General features: G+C 43.5%; 1 long non-coding RNA gene across 1 annotated transcript in view; it reads left to right on the top strand.

Moving 5' to 3' along the window:
* The window catches only part of LOC138294181 (uncharacterized), a 44,678-nt gene extending 22,038 nt beyond the window's left edge, over window positions 1-22,640 (top strand). The window contains exons 2-4 of the long non-coding RNA XR_011203247.1: window positions 1,259-1,312; window positions 14,090-14,197; window positions 22,601-22,640. This is a non-coding gene — a long non-coding RNA (uncharacterized lncRNA). The remainder of the gene's footprint in view (window positions 1-1,258; window positions 1,313-14,089; window positions 14,198-22,600) is intronic.
* The last annotated feature ends 239 nt before the right edge of the window (window positions 22,641-22,879 follow it).

The raw sequence follows: 22,879 nt of genomic DNA, 5'->3' as shown, positions 1-22,879 counted from the left end.
ACCTTCATTTTCATCCTGTTATGTACCCGGATCACTGTTTGCAAACTGGCATCATTAACTATACCAGCCTCTTTGTACTATCTTGCACACATCAACACCAGCAAATGGATTGACAGCGACCTTCTCACATATAGATGCTATTTTTGCATCCCATTTTTTTAAATATATTACATGTGTATTAAAGCAACTATAATTTATAAATGTTTCCAGTCATCACTTCCAAGCAGTTCTAAGCCATTCCACACTCCCAGCCTCCACATCAGATCTTTCTCATTAACGTATGCAATCTACATTTCTAAATCTCCAGTCTGCTACATTGAGTATTACCGTCAAGTGATGTACTTTGAAGTGGGAGTACTCAAGTAATAGAAATGTCAGAGTGTATCCGTGTGTGTGTGTGTGTGCATGCATGCATGCATGATTTGTGTGTGTGTGTGTGTGTGAGAGCGAGAGATGCACTGAGGGGCATATTTATGCCTGGTTTGTGCTGAATTAGCATCAAAGTTAGGAGTTAACATCTTTTTCTGAACAGGAAACCTACCTTGCGTCAATGAGATACAAGGTAGGCGTTCCCGTCCAGAAAAGGACGATATGACCTTAGTGCCATATTTATCCTCTGTGCTGAAATCCAGCACAGGAGGATGGGGGCCTTAAATAAAGGTGCTAAGCTTGTCCTGGGTATGGGCAGGCGTTAGGGGACCTGTAGGCAGAGACCATGGAAACAGCCCACAGGTGCCCTTCCCTGGCCCCAGGGACACCCCCACCAACCACCACCCGGGGCACCACAGGATGGGGGACCCATCCCAGGTTAATCCCAGTAAGTATTTTTCTTTTTTATAATTCCACGCTTGAGGGCCCTGACGTGACATACTTCTCCTAGTCATGGCCATTGGGGTGGTGGGCATGGCTCCAGTCTTTACTGAGACAGGAGCTATGTCCATGGCGGTTGTCCATGGGGGTTGTGCGCTAGGAAATGGTTCTACACTGCTTAGAGGCAATTTTTTTGCCTCTAAACAATGTAGCACCATAATTCGTCGCACAAGCTCCTGTTTCACCTACATCTCCCCCACCATTTGCACTGGCTAACGCGATTCCATAGATATGGTGCCGGCCGGCGTCCAGGAATGGCGCTAGCAGGCGCTATACTTTTTCATGCAAAACTGCGCTAATGCAGTTTTTGCACCAAAAAGTATAAATCAGGCCTTTAGTTTCTTGCAATCAAACGTGATGCATAATTATTTTTTTGTTTCTACCCTAGGGACCACGTGGGAGAACTGGTGGTAAAGGAGGTTCTGGTCTCCGTGGGCAAAAGGTAACAAAGGATTGCAATGGACGCTAGAAGATTTTTCTAGGAGCTTAATCGCTCTCTCTCTCTCCAGATTATTTATGTGCCTCAAAGTTGATAACTAACATGTAGTATACTCAGATAGTTCAAGGCATTCAGATACCTTGTACAACAAGGCTGTCTCATGTTTGAGACATTTAAATACAAAAAATACTATTTTATTCACAACCAAAAGTCATATAGAGTAAAATGACAAATATAGTCTGGGGCTGCATAGTTATAAACATGCAGTTTGATGTATGGGAAGCTGAGTCCGCTTCTCTAGACAAAGACTTAGCTGGTGGGAAAAATTATTAGGAATGAGCTAATATGTCTTTGTAATTACATTCTAGTGCAAAGTAGCATGTTGAGTTTCTGAGTTTATCATGCTATCTTGGACCACATGATCTAGAATCATGGTGCTATTCCATGAAATTCAACAGCAGAAGTAGTGTCATTTTCGTTACAGTTCATCCTGTCACGTTGTTGTCACTGTCAAATTGTGGGATACTACTTAGAAAGGGAGGAGTAATGGGTTCTGTCTCCAGAAGTACATAATATAGTAGGTATGCAATGGGTAGAGTTCAGGTTGGATGTACTTTACTGTCCTACTCAGGTCATCTGAAAAGATAGCTTTCGCCTAATCACGTTTAGGACCTAGGACTGAAACATTAGCTGCATTAGAGTGGGCGGGAGACAAAAAGGACAAGAAGAAAACTGAAGAACAACAATGTAAGGGGCATATAAAGGCAAGTTAAAAGAAAGGTTGGCCTATACCCTGACAAATAAGCTGTGCAAATAAGTGATGATTGATTACTGTGGTCTGTCAATCCTTTTAGGACCCTCACACATCCTGCTCTAAAAATCCTAGAATGAGAAGGGTGCAAAGTAAAAGGAAGGCTCATTGTACTAAAATACATTGAGTGTACAACATGCTAGACATGTTATTTTCTTTAGTAATAAGCCATATAGTTCCAGGTCAGTTTTGCCTCTCTTCAAGACTGACTGTGCAAGTGAAGCTTTAAAGGTGCACTGTTGCCACGTTACATTTAATTCTATTTATCTTTTCTATTTATCTTGCTGCCACAATATCATTTCATTCTTTATTTTTACTCCCTTTCTTGCCCAAGTGGTACCCAGTGCCTAGAACGAGAAAGCTTTCATGGTCCACAATGTGTGTTCTCAAAAACCGTCTAAAGTATTCATTATGGTCTCTCTCTCTCTCTCTCTCTCCTTGTACTTCATTCATCTGGTCATTCTGATGAATACTTCCTCCTACAGATACCTCACTTTATAAATGTCCTCAAGGTACCACATTGGATCTGTAAACTTTTTTCCCCTGCAGTTTGCTATATAGTGCTGCAAGGTGGGACTATGTGGCTCCAACTACTGATTTGATCACTTAGGACAGTGGTTATTAACCTGTGATGTGCAACACTTACTCAGGGGGTCCTCAACTACTTAAAAAAGGAAATAATACTAACAGATTTATTAGGTATAAATTAGTAAAGAAGCAGAATTTAAAAGATAAATATTTTAAAACATTCTGTATTGGTGAAGGAATTTGAAAATTTGAAACTGAAAATTAAGGTGGTATCCTCAGAATGATTACTGGGGGAGCAGTCTAGCCGAATATAGTATAGCCGATGGGAGGCCTCAATTGAATTTAGAAAAGCTCCAACCGTTCCATTAACCCTTTAAATGCAGGCATCACTGGCCGACGCCCACACTACCTCACTGGTGCGGGTCACGATATATATATATATATATTTGCCACCAGTTGTCTTTCTTGGAGTTGCAGCTTGCGTCTTCAAAGCAATGCACATACTTCAACTGACGCATTTCAACTGTAGCTTTTAGGCAGCAATAAAAAAGTAAAGTAAGTATTGTGATTATATCTCTGCTACAAAAGGATCAGACTTTTGTCTAGTGGCAGTTTTAGTGCCATAAAGAAGCGCATGTGCCTACTGCAAAGAGCAAATCTGTATTTTATGTAAATAGCTGAGTACATTAGTAAAGTCAGCCATTACCTGCGCTATAATACAAATGAAATGTATGTGCGGGGTGGGGGCCGGCTATGGAGAGATGAAGGGCACTTTTGCTGGGTGGTAATGAGGGAATACGAGGAGGAGGGAGTGGGAGCACCAATAATGATTGTTGGACTGGGCGCAGGAGGTGCTAAAGACTCTGACAAATGGTATGTGACAAGGTGTTTTTTGAGTGCCTTGAAAGAACGTGCTGATTGAGGGAAGAAGCTCAGGTAAGGTGGCCTCTACTGTTGCACGTATCTCACACACACCATCGATTTTGTGACTGTCTACGTAGGCTAGTGTTTTAGAGCAACAGTTTTGCCAGTAGCAGAGATGTCATCTTGATGGATGTCTGCTGCAGTCACTCGGGTTATAGAGGACAGCTCTGACATAGGATCAGAGACTGAGAAATAAGATACTGAGACAGCATCTGAGGGATACGACAATGGCGCAGACTCTGGGAGTGATTTTTCAGTCGGAGGAGTCCCATTCGATAACTCCTCTTCCAGTAAATTATGAGGGAGGTGATGAGGACAGTCCTGCTGTCCCTTCGCAAGCACAGTCTTTGCAACGGGGTAATAGTGGGTTAGCCCAACCCAGAGAGCAGGTGAAAGCGGCGGCAAGCAGAGAGAGAGAGTGCTTTCTTGGGAGCTCCTCAATTTAGTTCAGCCCCAAATTCCACTGCCCAAATCGTATTGTGGAGACATCAAAATTATCTATCACAAAACAAACTGGTTTTGTAAGGCAGGCACCTGTGTTTTTGGTCCTGGGTTCGGCGGCCATATAGAGAAACCTACTAAACCCAAACATTTCTGGAAACTAGACATTCGTGGGAGTCCACAGAGGCGTGACTTGTGTGGATTCCCCAAAGTTTTCTTACCCAGAGTACCCTGCAAAGATGAAATGTTGAATAAAAACTCTATTTTTCTCGCATTTCTGTCACACAAACTACAGGAATATGCTGAGATCCACAAAATTCCTACCACCCAGTGATTCCTCACCTGTCCTGATAAAAACACTACCCCACTTGACTGCCTATACCTAGTGCCTGCATCAGGAATGGATCACCCCAGGGGCAACAGCTGCCTCATGCAACATGTCCACAGGACCAACATTGACCGTTGTGTGATCTATTCCTGTCGCGGGCATCAGGCCTACCCACACAAGTGAGGTACCATTTTTATCGGGACACTTGGGGGAACGCTGGGTGGAAGGAAATTTGGGGCTCCTCTCAGATTCCAGAACTTTCTGTCACCGAAATGTGAGGAAAAAGTGTTTTTTTAGCCACATTTTGAGGTTTGCAAAGGATTCTGGGTAACAGAACCTGGTCATAGCCCCACAAGTCACCCCATCTTGGATTCCCCTAGGTCTCTAGTTTTAAATAATGCACAGGTTTGGTAGGTTTCCCTAGGTGCCGGATGAGCTAGAGGCCAAAATCTACAGGTAGGCACTTTGCAAAAAACACCTCTGTTTTCTGTCAAAAAATTGGATGTGTCCACGTTGTGTTTTGGGGCATTTTCTGTCGCGGGCGCTAGGCCTACCCACACAAGTGAGGTACAATTTTTATCGGGAGACTTGGGGGAACGCTGGGTGGAAGAAAATCTGTGGCTCTTCTCAGATTCCAGAACTTTCTATCACCGAAATGTAAGGAAAAGTGTTTTTTTGGCCAAATTTTGAGGTTTGCAAAGGATTCTGGGTAACAGATCCTGGTGAGAGCCCCACAAGTCACCCCATCCTGGATTCCCCTAGGTGTCTAGTTTTCAAAAATGCACAGGTTTGGTGGGCTTCCCTAGGTGCCGGCTGAGCTAGAGGCCAAAGTCTACAGCTAGGCACTTTACAAAAAACACGTCAGATTTCAATGTAAAAATGTGATGTGTCCATGTTGCGTTTCCTGTTGTGAGCATTAGGCCTACCCACGCAAGTGAGGTACCATTATTATCTGGAGACTTGGAGGAACACAGAATAACAAAACAAGTGTTATTGCCCCTTGTCTTTCTCTACATTTTTTCCTTCCAAATATAAGACAGTGTGTAAAAAAGACATCTATTTGAGAAATGGCCTGTAATTCATGAGTATGGGCACCCCGGAATTCAGAGATGTGCAAATAACAACTGCTTCTCAACACCTTATCTTATGCCCATTTTGGTAATACAAACGTTTTAGGATACCTATTTTTCACTCTTTATATTTCCGCAAATGAATTGCTGTATACCCGGTATAGATTGAAAACCCTTGCAGGTGCACCTCATTTATTGGCTCTGGGTACCTAGGCATCTTGATGAACCTACAAGCCCTATATATCCTCGCAACCGGAAGAGTCCAGCACACGTAACGGTATATTGCTTTAAAAAATCTGACATTGCAGGAAAAAGTTACAGAGTAAAACGTGGAGAAAAATGGCAGTTTTTTTCAGCTCACTTTCAATATTTTTTTTATTTCAGCTGTTATTTTCTGTAGGAAAACCTTGTAGGATCTACACAAATGACCCCTTGCTGAATTCAGAATTTTGTCTACTTTTCAGAAATGTTTAGCTTTCCGGGATCCAGCATTGGTTTCACACCCATTCCTGTCACTAACTGGAAGGAGGCTGAAAGCACCAAAAATAGTAAAAATGGGGTATGTCCCAGTAAAATGCCAAAATTGTGTTGAAAGATTGGTTTTCTGATTCAAGTCTGCCTGTTCCTGAAAGGTGGGAAGATGGAGATTTTAGCGCTAGAAACTCTTTGTTGATGCCATTTTCAGGGAAAAACCACAAGCCTTCTTCGGCAGCCCTTTTTTCCCATTTTTTTTTAAAAAACTAAATTTTCACTGTATTTTGTCTAATTTCTTGGTCTCCTCCAAGGGAAATCACAAACTCTGGGTACCATTAGAATCCCTAGAACGTTGGAAAAATAGGACGCAAATTTGGCGTGGATAGCTTATGTGGACAAAAAGTTATGAAGGCCTAAGCGCAAACTACCCCAAATAGCCAAAAAAGGGCTCAGCACTGGGGGGGAAAACGCCCAGCAGCTAAGAGTGCCCTATTTTCTCTTTAGGTGCTCCTCATGATATAGAATGATCTCCTAGGAGGTCTTCCTAAAAAAACAGATGTCTTAACTAGTAATGACAGGATAGCTTTTTATGTAAGTTAAGCATAATATCTTATTTTTTTCAGGAAAGTTCAGGTACTCAGGGTTACCACGTTAAGGAGATATACTTTCACCAGCCCCCTCTGGAAAACTGAAACCAATCATTAGAATATATGAATAGTACTAATTTGGCTACAGGGAGTGCCACCAGTTCGCTGAGAGCCTCCTGCCACAAGGCCGTGATCTTTCTGTACCTTTCACTCCACTTAGTTGAAGGTTCCTATAGTAGTGTAAAGCCTTAGTTCGTACCCTTCAGTACAATCTCTTTTCTATGTGACCACCTCTCCCCCCCACTTGGCCCATGATGCCTACAGCACTTGCTTCAGACTATGGACCAACTTTGGAATCCTTGCAACAGGGGATACAGCACCTCTTTCCTTCACATGGCTAATCTTTAGGTTGGGAAATGGGTTAGGAGTCATTGTTTGCTTCTTGTCCTGGTCCTTTCATTCAGGCAATGCCTGCTCAGAAATCCTACTTCTCCCTGCCTCATCCTAATGGCTCCTTCGTCCTCAGATAGCACCATTATCCTATAGCCTCAGGCTCCTTCAAGTCAAACAATATGATACCTATCTCTACACGTCGTGTCACCGTCTCCTTTCCCTCTTCAACCTTTCCAACTTTTCTTCCTCTTTTGACCTTTAAATTCTCTTCCAGGTCACTGCCTGTTGTCACTTTAAACTAGGCAACTCCTGCATTTCTGTTATTCTCTCTCCTTCATACTGGCATAGAAATGAGAGGCCCTCTCTTTCTTCAAGGACATAGACCTTCTCTGGGACCTTTTGATGACTTAACGAGGTTCTGTGATGCCAGTCTTTTCCTTGTCATCAGTGCATGTTCCAATAGTGGAGAGGTTAAAGCTGGAATTCTTAACTAGATATGCTGACCTTGCAGAGGTTGAAACCTTTCCACAAACCATACTGAAAATATGCACTGTGCCATCTCAACCCTCCTGACCATAATACAAAGGCCCCTCGGGTTGGAAATTCTGACAGTTCTGATCCCAATGCCATCTGGCTTCTCTCCCCACAAGCTAGAGCGTTGCACCGCTTCATAGGAAGCTAATGCATCTCTAAGGTGCCAAACACCTTCAGCACCATCACTGATGCTGCCCTTGGATCTACCGTCATCACCACTTTAAACTTCAAACTCAGCAAGCATTCTATGAGTGGCAAGAGAAAAGAGTTGTCCCCATTTTGATGATGAACCTGTAGCACAGCCCCTCACTAGGGCTAAAAGGTTTGTCTGGACAGAAGATATTTGTAGATGCATGACAAAGATTGTGTCATTATGGAGAATTATGGCTTCAAGGCTGACATCCTCCTTCCCTCAGTACAGATGCTGAACCTTACCAGTGTTAAAAAACTTCAAGTGTCCTCAACACTTCTCCAAAAAGAAATATCCCATACCCCTTCGGGCCTCCTTCTTCGGAACTCTGTTATTTCTCTTCAGTGGTACAAAAAGCTGCTGAGGCTTTTTTGATTGCCCACTCCAGAAATTAAGTCTGAGCCTTCTCGGGTCTAGCTGTCCACAGACAAATTGCATGACAACACATTTCGGAGTTTTTGTCATTAAACGCTTGACTGTAGAGTCTGGTGGTTCAAGCCTCTTCTGCTGACCTGAACCCCAATGACCTTACTTTTGCCCTTCTATACTGTGATTCTAAGTGAGTTTAAAAGGCTTAGTCTGTGGCAGCTTAGCTCTACTCACCGCAAATGCAACATGTCCCCTTGGCTGCTACTTCCATGCTCTATGGGTGCTGGTGAAAATGATTATCATCAGTCTTCTCTATCACATGAAAAAGCCATTTTCGGATCTTGTTAGCAATCGACTGTTCTCCGTTAAGCATTTCTTGAAGTGGGGTTTCTGCTGAAAAATTGGCTTGATCTATGGCCATGGCTATTACCCTGTGCCATCATACTTGACTGTCCTCCACAGGCTTCTCAGAATATGTTCAAGGGACCCTAATGGCATTACTTTTCACAGTGATCAGCTCTTAGAGCAAATTGAGATAATTTGTCAAAGCAAAAAAAAGAAATGCCACAGCATCGTCACTGGCCCTGCCCACCCCATTAAAGCTGTTCCACCAACAAAACTGAAAATTTCAGGGCTAATCTAGTGCACAACAGCCCCACCAGCCACAACCAGTGCTGCGGAGTGGATCTAAGAAACATCATCAACAGTAGCAGATGCCGCCCCTCCCATCTACTCTTGGCTCTTCTGCCTCAAATCCTCTTTTACTCTCTCCCTCCTCTTCACCAACATCATGTGGCAGGAAGGATCTTCTAAATCTCCATAATCACGGCGGCTTGATGGGTGATCCAGATGATCTGTAAGAGATACATGCTCCCCTTCTTGTGGAGCACTACATGCTGTTCAACTGTCATGACTTTGTCTTCGCTACACACCTTGATTTTGGAAAAGGAGGTTTAATCCTTGTTGAACATAGGGCCATAAAAGGGGTGCCTTAGATGAAAGGGAAACTGGATGTTACTCCTTCTACTTCTAGGTCCAAAAGAAGGACAGTGGGCTGAGTCACATCTTAGACATTCAATCCTTGGATCTGTTTATTTGGCAGGACAAATTAAAAATACTGTCCGTGAGCCAATTTCAGTTGTCCCTCAATGTCTTGTAGTGACTTATAGTCACAGATTTCTATATTTAGAATATTCCCCAGGTATGAAACTGGATGCAGAAAATCTTGAGTAGTACCTCTGAAAGCTAGTAGGTGGCGTTAAATGGCTCAACGTCACAGGTGTCATTCATGGTGGATGTGACGTGCGCAGTACCTTAATAGGCACCACGATTCCTCACCATCTTCAGTTCCTTTCTTTATGCGCCAACATCGTGGATTTGAAAAGTTACTGCGGTCAGTTTTTGACTAACTTTTTCAGCATTTTCTTGACTCTTTTGAGCTTTTTGATCCCAGTGTACTTTTGGTATGTCCCCCAAGAAACGAGCGAATTTTAAACCATGTGGGGCCTGACAGGCAAATATCTGTAATGGCTCTGCATCTGGCAGCACCATGACTCCTGGGACTCTCCTGACTACTGCATTATGAATCCAAAGGCAATTCATGGGCGAGAGACAAAGCTACTGGGGGTCTAACATCGGAAGACTCTGCACCACTCCAGGTCTTAGTTGCGTGGAATGTTCCACTCCCTTTCTCTGAGTCATTCCCTTTGTTTGTCATCACAGTCGAAGTCATTGTGAGATATGTCCTACAAATATTTTTAAAAAACAAGAAGTTGAAGCTCTCTTTAAATTTGTCATTCCACTCCAAGTCAACGGAAGAGGTGCAGGAACGATGCCCAAGTCGAGCCCCCCCCTCCTGCACTTCACCCACAGAGCATAAGCCTGGTTCTGCTCCAATTCTCCCTGAATATCCCGGACCCGAAGCAACCCCCTGCTCAACAGAGACCTCGTTCAATTTCCATTCTAAAATACTAAAGCCCTGTGTGTGCAGACAGCCTGGGAGCCGAAGGCTGCATACAGTTGGAGGTATAGGAACTGCTGTCAGCTGTGAACATAGCATGAGGGCTGTATGAGCAGTTCAGTGCTTTAAATGGGCCGGTACTCTCCGGTACTGAGTACCGGCACTTTTTTATTTTGAGAGGGAGAGTACCGGCATATCTCAAGAAAAACGTAATACTTTTAATTGGAGAGTACCGGCACTTCTCAGAAACAAGCAGGTACTGTGGTACAGAGTACCTGCACTTCTATCTTTCCATTTAAAGCACTGTATATACATCAGGAGAGTCGCAGGAGCCACCCTCAGCCACAGGTACAACTGCCAGAGGGACAAGGGATCGGTCACCAGTCAAGTACACTCAGCCTGGGAGCTGAATGCAATTTGTTCCAATATGTTGCAGTTACAGACCTCAGATCTGCACACAAATTTAGAGGTGCAAGAATTACCATTAGCTTTGTAGTACAGAAGCTTTCTTGCAGCAGAGAGCTGCAGGAGCACATCTTAGAACTGCACAAAACTGAAGGAGCTGCTCTCAACTCTATACACAAATTGAGAAGTGCAGCAACTGTTCTCAATAATCTGCACCACACGAGAGCTACTGGAGCTGCCCTCAGCTCTGTACACACAGCTCAGTGCTGCAGGGTTTCTCCCTAGTAGTATGCACCATCTGGGAGCTGTAGACCTGTTTGCAGCAGTGCAGGTATTGTCAGGTCCCCTTAAATTGTGCTGCTGCCATAGCATGTCTCAGAAAGAAATAGTGGTGAAACCAGCAATAGCAATACCCAATGATGTCACAGGAAACGATGACACAGAAAATAATGTCACAATCTTGTTATGTTTGTCAGTTGAATGGCAAAGAGCCTATTTTGCAGTTAAAGCCAAACTTTAATAATTGCTGGTTACAATATATGAATATAAATACATGAATGCAATGTAGGTATTCCTATCTGTACCACATTTGCATATTATGAAATACTACAAAGCTGCTAAACAATTACACTTAAATTAAGCCTTGCGTATATTTCTAAATAATTTGCACACTCTTAAAGCTATAACTTCTATTTTGAACCCTTCAACCTATGCAAGATCTATTGGCTTAGTTTTTCTTGTCATGTACAGTAGTGCAGCTGGTGTGCAGCATGACTGAAATAAAAACACGTTTTTTTAATTTCAGACATGCTGCATAGCAGCCAACTGCTAAAACATTGACAAAGCCAGTAAACACAGACGAGTTCTATTGGCTTTGCCTATGGTTTGTGCTTATTATGAAAAGGCTAGACCTCATGATTAATGAAGCAGAATGCAGAATTAACCAAGGGACATTGATCCCTAATTACAGAATTTAATCAAAATGATGTTAGCATAACAAGGCTTAATAAGAAATCATAATGGTAGAAATCACAAGCAAACATATTTCTTAAAAATTTAAGTATACATCTTGCCACTGAGAACAAGCATGCTCGGTTCTCAGGAAATGTGACAGACTGATCTTAATAAGGTATCATATTGATGTATCACAATCAGTTGGTAAGAGTAAGGGCAGGATATTTAATAACATCATAATTGATGGGGCGTTAAGGAAGTCCTTTATAAATCTCATCAATTATTATGTTAATGGATAAGCACATAAGCAAGAAAACACAATACACGCAACAATAACTTTGGCCAATAGCATTAGTGAACTGCTGCCCTTTTCTGTCGGGTTACCGTTCACAGTGTTCTACCCAGATAAACTGGTGATTCGACCTGCCCTGCGTTTGTGCATAAGTTGTGTCATTCTTTTACAGGGGTCAGTCCATCACTCTTCCGTGGTTTTCCCTCCATTTAACCCCAACACAGAGGAGGAGGGACTGCATGGGATGGACATGTATCTGTAGGGCTGTTATATCAACCACACGTGACATTGCAGAGGGGATGACTAGCTTTTTGTAAGCTTCGCTGTGACCAAGACAAGCAAAGTGGTAGCCAAGCACTCATTCTCGTGGGGCTACCCTTTACATTTAGAGCTATGTACCTTTAGCAACAATCATCTCACAGGTTCACATTCCACAAGTTGCTTGGGTGCTTTTTCTACTTGCATACTTTTGCAAAGCATTTTAGCCTCACAGCTCAGACACTCTGACAAATACTTTGTCAGAGCTGGGTTTCATGACTTCTGTGGTTACCTGGCACTACTTAAACCCACTTCTAAGTGGGAGTTGCTCTGGGACTCATTCATAAGTTGTGAAATCTGAACTAAGACATATCTATCAGAAAGGTACATAATTTAGAAGGATGGATACCATGGATAAAAATATTTTTAGGTGGAAATTAATGATACAGCAGATTACTCACCCCTTTCCTCCCCCACTGTCGACTTAATGCTCTTACTAATAAAATGCCAGGGTATACAAATGTATCACATGCTGTGATTATCCCTGTTACTAATACTGTCTTGGTACCTCTTTGTACACCTGTAGTGCTTTCCTCTTATCTAGTTTCTAAGCACTAACATAACACAACAGAAATGCACTTCTGAGGTCAAAGAAGACTTTTATTGTTGTTAATTCTTCCCCAACCACAATATTTATGAATGACGAATTAGTAGCTTTCAAGCCCGCGTTAATCAAACAAAATATATCAGTTTGCAATATACACAGCAGGTTATATTTATAAGATATTGAATGCAAAGCAAAACAAATACTTCACCGTGTGGGAAACTATTTACAGCTTCATCTTTCTAAGGTCTGCAAGCTGATGACCCCTGTCAGCCGCGAGAAAGAGATTCATCTACCCACACGGGATTGCTGGCAGCTGGCGCCAAGCTCCAGCACGAGGTCCGGCAGATTCGAATCTGACTCTCTGCAGCCTGTGTCATTCGTTACAAAGGTGTGCCCCCTCCTCTCAGACCTGGGAAACTGAGCAAGCCTTTTGGAGACTGGCCAGGTCTCCAAGACTACTCCTGTTCCCAAGCTCAAGCGAAGAAAAACAACACCCATGTACTCTCTCTTATCATGTCTAGTCACCGTGTGGGAAAAACATCTTGTGCAAAAACACAGCTTGGAAAAATACAGCTTGGATTCTCAACTGCAATGTCTAACTCCACGTTAAAGGCAATAGGCAGCTAACCTAGATATCAAATGCAATGTCATGTTAAAGGCAATAGGCAGCTAACCTAAATATCAAATGCAATGTCTAGTGTCATGTCAAAGCCAATAGGCAGCTGAGCTGAATACAAAATGCAATGTAATATCATGTCAAAGCCAATAGGCAGCGGAGCTGAATACAAAATGTAATGTATAATATCATGTCAAAGCCAATAGGCAGTTAAGCTGAATACAAAATGCAATATATAATATCATGTCAAAGCCCAGAGGCAGCTAAGCTGAATATAAAATGCAATGTATAATATCATGTCAAAGCCAATAGGCAGCTGAGCTGAATATAAAATGTAATATCATGTCAAAGCCCATAGGCAGAATATCTAATAGCATGTCAAAGTCAATAGGCAGCTAAATTGAATACATCATGTCAAAGCCAATAGGAATGCAATGTCAAAGCCAATAGGCGGCTAGACTGGATACAGCATGTCAAAGCCAATAGGCAGAATACAGAATGTAATGACTAATGCAATGTCAAAGCCCATAGGCGGCTAAACTGAATACAGAAAGTAATGGCTAATGCAATGTCAAAGCCCATAGGCGGCTAAACTGAACAAAACATACAATGTGAACATTGAGCAACTAATATGCGCAGTGGTGAAACACAAAGTCATTGGTCAAAACAAAATTTAACAAATGGCAGTACAACACCTCAATATGTCATGAAAAAAGTATAGAGAACTGTGTTGTCTTGCGGCAAAGAAGCAACTCCTGAAGCCATAGGGCATCACCTTGCAGCACTGAAGAGCTAGTGCTTGGAAAAAATGTTTTCATATACAGTCTGGCACCTGCAAAATATTCATAAGGTAATATGTATAAGGTGGGGATTCTGCAGGAAGATATAACATCCACCAGCAATATGGTTAATAGAAGTAAGTAACATTTTGTGTCTTCCTTAATCTGTTACTGTTACTCTAAGTGACTAGTGAACGGAAGTGGTCTCTGATGTCATGAAGCACTGTAACTTTTCACATGATTCACACTGTTAACTTTAGGGGCATATTGGAGATCAAGGACCACCAGGATTTGCTGGTGTTTATGGTCGTGGAGGAAGGACTGGAGATCCTGGAGAGAAAGGGGAGAAGGGTGACCCAGGACTACCAGTAAGTGATGTTCTACTGGTTACAGATGACTTTTAAAGCAACAGTTCTACTACGCTCTATGCACTGTGCTGACTGTTTTAGAGACTAATGCCAATAATGCAAATAGACCTTGTTAAAGAGTGTTTTAGAATGACCAAGTATTCTACCTGATGAGTCTAACATAAGGGTCCATCTGCTTTCAATTTAAAACTTTAGCCTTACATCACCAGGAATGAGATCCCTGGTCCCATGACCCGAAAGATAAAACTACTGCTCTGTAAATCTCAAATACAAACCTCTAGTACTCTGTCTCTGAGATATTTTTCTGATGAATGCTTCTATCTTCAGAGTTCTCACCTGTTGAATATCTCTAAGTGTCATACTGGATCCAGAGAATATCAACTGCAGTCCTGCATTGGCTTCGTATCACCTAGGAAGTGACAGAGCAGAGCCCATATAAGTATCAAGACTGCATGCAGATGTCAGTTTCTTTCTTTCTGCTCCATCTGACTCAGAGCTATAGCTCTAATTTCCTAAATTATTAGACAGTGGTCTAGGGAACTGTGTCCTCTTCAAAACATCAGATTTTAAACCGAGTGAACACTGCAGTAAACAGATGTTGATCATGAATCAGCACAGAGGGGGTCATTCTGACCCCGGCGGGCGGCGGGCGCCGCCCGCCTGGCGGGAACCGCCATTTGGCCGCACCGCGGTCAAAAGACCGCTGGTGCCATTCTGACCTTCCCGCTGGGCCGGCGGGCGCTACCCAAGGTAGCGCCCGCCGGCCCAGCGGGAAGGAGCGCTGCAACACAGAAGCCGGCTCCGAATGGAGCCGGCGGTGTTGCGGGTGTGCGACGGGTGCAGTTGCACAAGTCGCGCTTTTCACTGTCTGCTAAGCAGACAGTGAAAAGCTTCATGGGGCCCTGTTAGGGGGCCCCTAGACACCCGTTACCGCCAGCCTCTTCCTGGCGGTGACAACCGCCAGAAACAGGCTGGCAGTAAGGGGGTCAGAATCCCCATGGCGGCGCTGCTTGCAGCGCCGCCATGGCGGATTCGCCCAGCCGGGGGTAAACTGGCGGGAAACCGCCGGCCCCGGTTTTCTGACCGCGGCTTTACCGCCGCGGTCAGAATGGGCAGGGAAGCACCGCCAGCCTGTTGGCGGTGCTTCCTCCATTCGCGGCCCTGGCGGTCTTTGACCGCCAGGGTCGGAATGATCCCCAGAGTGTCCTTGGTGCTTGGTCTCTGATCACAACATGTATGCCCTCATGTACCCAAAGATGATCCTGGACTGGAAGGCAAAGCTGCACATCATTGAACCCAAAAAAGAGGTCTTGCCCCTGCTCCAAGTCAGGGGCTCAGTCTCTATTCCAGTCACAAGGCTGTTCCCGTGAACCAGAGACTTCCTTCTTGAAGGCTTTGGGTAAGTTGAAGTCTAAGCACAACTACAAAAAGTCAAAGAGAGACTCAGCTTCATCCACCTATTCTAGAAAAAAGAAAAAGGGCATCAGGAGGAACATTGCACCCTTTAAAAATCTCCAAATTCAGAATCGATTCCTTAAGTGCTCAAGTATTGCCCCGAGTTACCTGCAGATTTCAGGGAGACCATGCTGCATGTCTTTGGTTCATTTCCAGCTCCTTGTTTTACTCAGAGCCACAGGGGCCTCCAGCTGGATTAAAGCCAGCATCACAGGTCATCACCAGATGCTGTCTGTCCTTTGGGGAACCTTCACCGTGTTTGTACCAACTAAAGACTTCCACACCAGCCCCAAGATCCACACCAATTCCTGTCGCATCTGTGCCAATACTGACTTCACGAGCACAGTGGAAAGGCTGGTTCCCATGTCCATGTTAGACCATGAACCTGTGTTGGCCCAAGCTCGACAAGTGTCCTGCAACAAAGTCAGAAAAGTGAAACTGGTTGTTGTGCAGCCTGACTCTAACCAGTCTGTACTGTGACACAACTATCATCAGAGGCTCCATTTTCTTTTTGACTCTAACCAAAACCATATACAAGAAACACATAGGGTCCCCCAGGACACTGATGACGAGGAGGAGGGGGATGAGTCACTTCCACCTCAGTACCCTGATGATGCAGTACACGTTGATTTACAAAATGGTAGCAGGCTGAACACCTCTCATGAAACTGAGCTTGACTTGCCACAAGAGCCACCAACAGAAGAAAGTCCCTTGTTTGCCGTGGTGGTACAGAGGGCAGCTGAGGTGCAGGATCTGGACTCGCCCCACTAAGACAAAAACAAAAATTTTAACAAACATTCTCCAACTATGGTCAACACCATCAGAGCCCCTGCTGCCATTTAACTATGCCCTCACTGATGCTTTGATTGCAACATGGTCTAAGCCTTGTTTTGTCCATGAGTCAGCCAGTGTGTAGCCTGGAGACATAGACCTGCTCCCAGTGATCTGGACTTTGTAACCAAGTTCCGTACTCTTTCTTTGTGCATACTTCGACTAGCAACGGCAATCCTAATTCCTTCCTGCCCAATCCTCCAAGTTGGGAATCCAAAAGTATTGATGCTTTGGGTAAAATAATGTTTTCTTCTGCAAGCTTGACCCATAGAAACATATATGTGGTTTGTTTACAGGGCACTTATAGATAGGCATGCTCTTTGGGACATGGCCATAAAGATCATGCTGGTGGTCTCGCAGTGTCTCTGGCTCCGACAATAAGTGATGGAAAGGATTCAGCAAAGTATGTAACCTGTGAAAGCTTTGAAACTACTGATTGCATTGGCAGGGCTATTAGCACCAGTATCATGCTTAAAAGGCACTCATGAATGAGGTAGATCAGATTTTCTAGTGTTATGCAGGTGTCCCTAATATATATACCCTTCAGTGGGTACAGACTCTTGATGGTAAAAGCAGACTTCGTGCTGGAAAAATTTGAAAACAAAAAGCTGAGCCACTGCTCGCTCTTTGGGGTTATTAAGTGCAAAGTCAGATTTACCAACCAGTTGCACAGAAGATGATTCAGTCCTTTCAGGGCCATGGACTTAATACTAGCAGCCAGAACAGCAGTCCTCTAATCCCTCCTCCCATGCTATAGTGGTTACCAAGCCACTTTCAATTTACCTCAATCGCTTTTGCCATGCCGGTGGAAGGCAGGGTCTAACATTTCAGGTGGAGATCTATTACAACTGATAATTGGGATCTACAGAATGTTCAAAGGGACAACGCCCTATCATTCATTCCCTCCCTACCCTATCTACCTCCCACTACAGAACCATTTCAGAGGACCACTTGACAATCCTGATTCAGTATGTACATATTTACTCTCTAAGAGGGCAACTGAATGGTTACTAGAATTAGAGAAATCTAAAGGATACTATTTATGCTACTCAGCCTAGCCTGTACCTTCACCCATGGAATGCCTTCTTATGGAAGGACAAGTTGAAGATGCTCACATCGGGTATCTGCTGTGAACCCAGCAAACTTGATGGTGTCCTTGGTCTTGAAGGACATGTATTTTCAAATATATGTCCTACACTCTCACAGGTGTTGCTTGGGGTACAAGGTGGTTCCTGGACACTTGCAGCTTGCCGTAGTGCCCTTTTGCCTTAACTCAGCCCCTTTGGTTTAAAGAAAGTGATGGATGTGGTCACCGCTTATCTTCAGAGGTTGGGAGTGCATGTATTCCCATACCTCAATAACTGGCTTCTGACAGCAGACTTGCTTCACTCAGTCTTGGCCCACCACTTTATTGTTGTTTTCCAGTAGTGAGCCAAAGTCACACCTAAACCCCTCGTAGATCATTTTGTTCATTGAGGCAGTACAAGACAGTGACATTCAAGGTTTTTCTCTCAAGCAAGTCCGGGTTTTTCAGTACATGAGCCCAATATTGTAGGTTCAGGCCTGGATTTTAGTGAGTATGGCTTTGAGACATTTTGGTCTCATGGCATCATGCATCCTCCATACGCCATAAAGCAAATAGCACATGATGACCTTGTTGTGGGAATTCAGGTCCCAGCTGCTCAACTTCAGGACCCACTCTGTGATACCATACCGATCTTGCATGAGATGGCTCAGAATCGGCAGCAGTGGCTGACAGATGCCCACACTCCCTTCCCCACCCAGAACGCATAGTGGTGACAAATGAGTCCTTTCTGGGTTGGGGGTGTGACTGAGGGGACGTGGAGGTCAGAGAACTCTGGTCACCAGCAAAAAGTTGCTAGAGCTGCAGGCAATATGCTTGACCCTAACAGCCTTCCTGCCATGTGTTAAGGGGAGGCTGGTGCAGTTCCTTATGGACAACACCAAGTAGTACTGCAATAAGTGGGAAGCAGGCATTGCCTGTGTCAAGCTCTGACTCGTTTTCCTCCACAGAGGCACAATGTCGACCCAGGTTGCTGATTCCTAATTCCACCTGGATGTCCAAGCTCTAGTCACTAAGGTCACGTGATCAGCATTGAGGCGTACCGGGGGAAAAGGGATTGGGTGAAGAGAGAGAGATGTTGTCGTCACTTCTGATTGTGGATTGACACCTCCGGGAACCTGGTATGCTCTTGTGGTCTTCAGTACCCACTGTGATACATGTTTCAGTGAGTATTTAGTCAACCCAGGAAGTGTACTAGAATATTTCATGAATCTAACTATGAATACTACTACCTGAATGAATCCCCTTTTCCGCTTAGGATGCCCTCTCACTTCCTTATTTCAGAGAGCACTGTAATATCACTCTGCAAGAAGAAACAGTGCCACCTGTTACAATTATCTCAGAATACCTTCCACCCTACCCATGTCAATTACTTACCTAAGATTCTGACAATGAGTTTTCCAGTCACTCCGTAAGAGAGATTGGGACAGCTGTTGGAACTATAACTCAAATTACGAGCACACAACAAAGCAGGAATCTTCATAAACATTATTAAAGGCACAATAGATAGAAAACATCTGTCCCACACAATGGCTAGTAATGTGACAGTATTACAGCATACTATTTTCACAGTATTATCCCCTGCAACATTAATGCATACTGGAACCAAGGTGCAAGTCTACAAAATCAATTAATGCTGGGCACTAGGAAAGATTTGCTGCATGATGTGGTGCCAACATTTCTGATGTATTTGTGTTACTTGTCACTCTTCTTGGCCTTTTTTGTGTTTACTGATCAACTATTGTCGCCTAAATCAGCAATTGTGATGCATTTCATGAAAGGTTTGACACATATGTTTTCTCCCAAACCTTTTGTGATGCCTCAAGGGGACATCAACCTGCCATTCTTGATATGAATGCTCTTTGAGCCTATGGACAGTTGCTCCTTAATGTTATTGACATTGAATACAGTGTTTGTTAGTGCCATTACATTACATCAGCAGTCCACGACCATCAACTTCAGGCAGAGTCAGTTCAACCACCTTATACCTGCTTATTTCCAGACAAGTTGTTGCTAATAACTAGGGTAACCTACCTTCCTAAATTCATGATACCCTTCCATGTTGGTCATTTTGATCACTTTGCCAGCATTCTTTGCTCTATCTCACCCACTGAAAGAAGAGGCGAGCATCCATGATCTTGATCGATAGAGGGTGTTAAACTTTTATTTCATCCTCACTAAAGACTATTCGGATAGACTATCAGCTCTTCATTGGGTTTCAGGTGCAAATAAAAGCAAAGCAGTGCAGAAGAAATATTATCATTTGGATAGTCATCTGCATCATGATTTGTATTTATTGGCAACCCCCTGAGAGCCTGTTCCATATTGGCCAATGGCACTGTAATGATGTTGGAATGAGAGGTGCGGGTTCTTAATATCTACCGGGCTGCGACTTGGGAGTTGATACATATGTTGACGAGTTACAACTGCCTTGACAGATAGATGAGGAATCTGTAGTTAGAAGTATCAATTGGAAGAATAAGTTAATTAACTTTGGAAGTGCTGTTCGGGTAAGGACTCTAGTTAACCACAGATTTCCTCACTGCCCTCCCACCACCTGTCTGGAGTGGCTTCTTCATCTTCTAAACAGGTCCCAGGTTAGAGATCAGTACACTGTTGCTGTTGGACCAGGCCTTCTCTGCAGAGTCACCTGGGTTTTTGTGTTCCTTTGCTGAAAGCTTTTTAGTTGGCCTTTAGGACTCTGCACACTTTACTACTGCAACCCAGTGGTAAAGTACTTGTGCTTCCCTCGAAAACATGGTAAAGTTGACCTACACATGATTGGTGCATTCAATTCACTTGTACCCAGGGTCTGTAAATGTAATGCTTCTAGTGAGAAGCAACATTCATTGTGCTGCTCACTAAAGTAGCTCAGTAAAACATCTCAGGCCTGCCACTGAAGATTATAGTCGGGTTTTAAACTGCCATTTCGAACTAGCAAAATAAATCTTTTGCCAGGCCTAAATACCTATAAACCCCCTAAGGTATGCCCTACCACTCCTAGGGCAGGATTCATGATATTTAAAAAGTAGGACGTGTATCTAACTTTTACATGTACTGTCAATGAAATACTTCAAAAGGAATGTTTGTAAGGTTACATTATTACACTTAAGTAATGGATTTGATTTGGCAGCAGATAGAGAAATGTTTCTACCGCTATCGGCAGAGTACTAATTTAAAATCCTCTATAATTGTAAAGTCAGATTTTAAGTTATTATTCTGAAAATGCGGCGTTTAGAAAGTTGGATCTTTTCTGACACCTATCTGCCAGTGCACAGGTTCATATGCCTGTGAATGGCTCTCCTGTGGTGTGTTGCGTATTCCTCTCAGAAATGGGGACAAAGGGGCGTAGGGTGTGAGACAGGGTGTCCCTCTCCTGAGCGGATGGCCTAGGGGGTTTTATCCAGCCTTTCTGACCTTCAAAGGGTAGCTCTAGGGCTATGCCTATCCCTTCCTGATTTCTAAGGACTTCCTGCCCTGTTAATGGCAAAATGCAGCTCACAATTAGGGCTGTCTGCCTTTTGTTACCCTAGACAGATTAGAGCCAAATCCAGGAACCCACTTGTCTTGAACCCAGGCTCCCTAGAATTGACTCTAAACGTCAGTTGGCTGTCCTCCTGTTTGAGCTGAAGGGACACAACAAGCGTCCAAAGGCCTCTCTGCACCTTCCCAGCTCTACAGCATTAAGTGGACATGACTGGATCTCCCTGAGCCCTGCTGCTGGCCTCTGTTGGAGTGGATTCTGACCCTCAAGGAGGTGTCCTCCAGTTCCTGGACCCTTGGTTGACACCAGAGTGTACTCCTCTTGACTCCAGGTCACAATGCATACATTTTTGGCTCCTCTTGACCATAGCGTATACCCTTCTTATAAAGAAATGACCATCTGCAGCAACTGCCAGCATGAAGCTACAGCAAGACTTGTACTTTACGTTGACAACAACAGCCTGCGATAACTGTGAATGTGAGCACCAGCGATGACTGCATCTTTGCATCAAAACAGCGACTGTCATCAAACCCCGACCAACTCCTCACGCTGACAATTACCTGCCTGCGGCCTCTGCCAACACAAACACCAAGGTAATTTTTAAGCTGGACAAACCTGGCCCTTATATCCAACATTTGCTGTATCGCAGTCACCCCCAACTTGTGACTTTGTCCAGGTCCAGCATGGCCAGATAACCATGAGTGGTGGTTTGTGCTTTTTGGTGCTATTTTCACCTAAAAATGTAGAAAGTCATAACTCCAGTTCTACTAAATGCATTTTTTTCTTTTGATGTCATTGTATTCAGTAAAATATTCTTCATCGTTTTAAATTTGTTTGGTATTAACGTGTTGTTATTTATATTATTGTTTGAGTACTGCATAAATACTTTCCACTTTGCCCCTAAGTTAAGCCTTACTACTTTGTGCCATGCTAAGGTTAAGCACAGGTTTATTTAGTGACTTTTTGTTTGACTCTGAAAAGGATTGCATTTATGATTTTTGAGGGTTTCATCCCTCTCAGATAATAATCCAGTTTCTTACAGTCACCAGTAATTGTTCTATCTTCAACGCTTGAGGGCAGAGAAAGGAAAAGAAACAAGAAACCACAGGGGTAGCCCTTATATGCAGCTCTGCTTTGTCTCTTCGGGGCAGTAATGAGCCAACTCTGAGCCACATAATGACACAGGATCACTCCTGTTCTTTCCAAATCCAGTCTAATGCTTGGGGATATTCCAAATGTGAGGAGTATGCCATTAGATAGCGTATACAGCAGAAATAACATTGTCAAAGGTAAGTAACTTGAACATCTGGGAGATACAGTAACCTTTACATCTTAAATATGAGAACACCTTTTCTCATCCTAGAAATGTGACATCTGTGGTCCATTTTCCAGAGGTGAGATCACAGGCTAGCTTATTTTATGGATGAGGCCAAAGCATTTGTAAGTGTGACCCAATACATCCCGGCTTGTTGGCTTCTCTTGTACAAGCACTGTTGAAGGACAGCATATGATACTCACGTATAACTTAATGTTGTCTCATTCTTTGCAGGGTGAATCTGGATCCCTGGGGGAAAGCGGGAAGGCAGGAGCTATTGGACTTGTGGTAAGTGACAATATCTTATTTTGAAGGGATGTTTGAAAGACCAACTTTGAAATTATGAAACACAACATTTTAAAGTGGTATGTCATTAAACATCTTCTCCTACAGAAACTGGATTGAATAAAGACATTGGGAACCATCTAACACATGGCTGGTGGCAGCCATCGTCTGTCATGGAACTGATTTTAGAGTGAGCAATGAGAGGTAGTTTACACAAAGTTTGGTTAG

Source organism: Pleurodeles waltl, chromosome 4_2, assembly GCF_031143425.1.
Source record: "Pleurodeles waltl isolate 20211129_DDA chromosome 4_2, aPleWal1.hap1.20221129, whole genome shotgun sequence".
In the NCBI taxonomy this organism is placed as follows: domain Eukaryota; kingdom Metazoa; phylum Chordata; class Amphibia; order Caudata; family Salamandridae; genus Pleurodeles; species Pleurodeles waltl.
The sequence above is the reverse complement of the archived record's forward strand: the minus strand, read 5'-3'. Positions and strand labels throughout refer to the sequence as shown.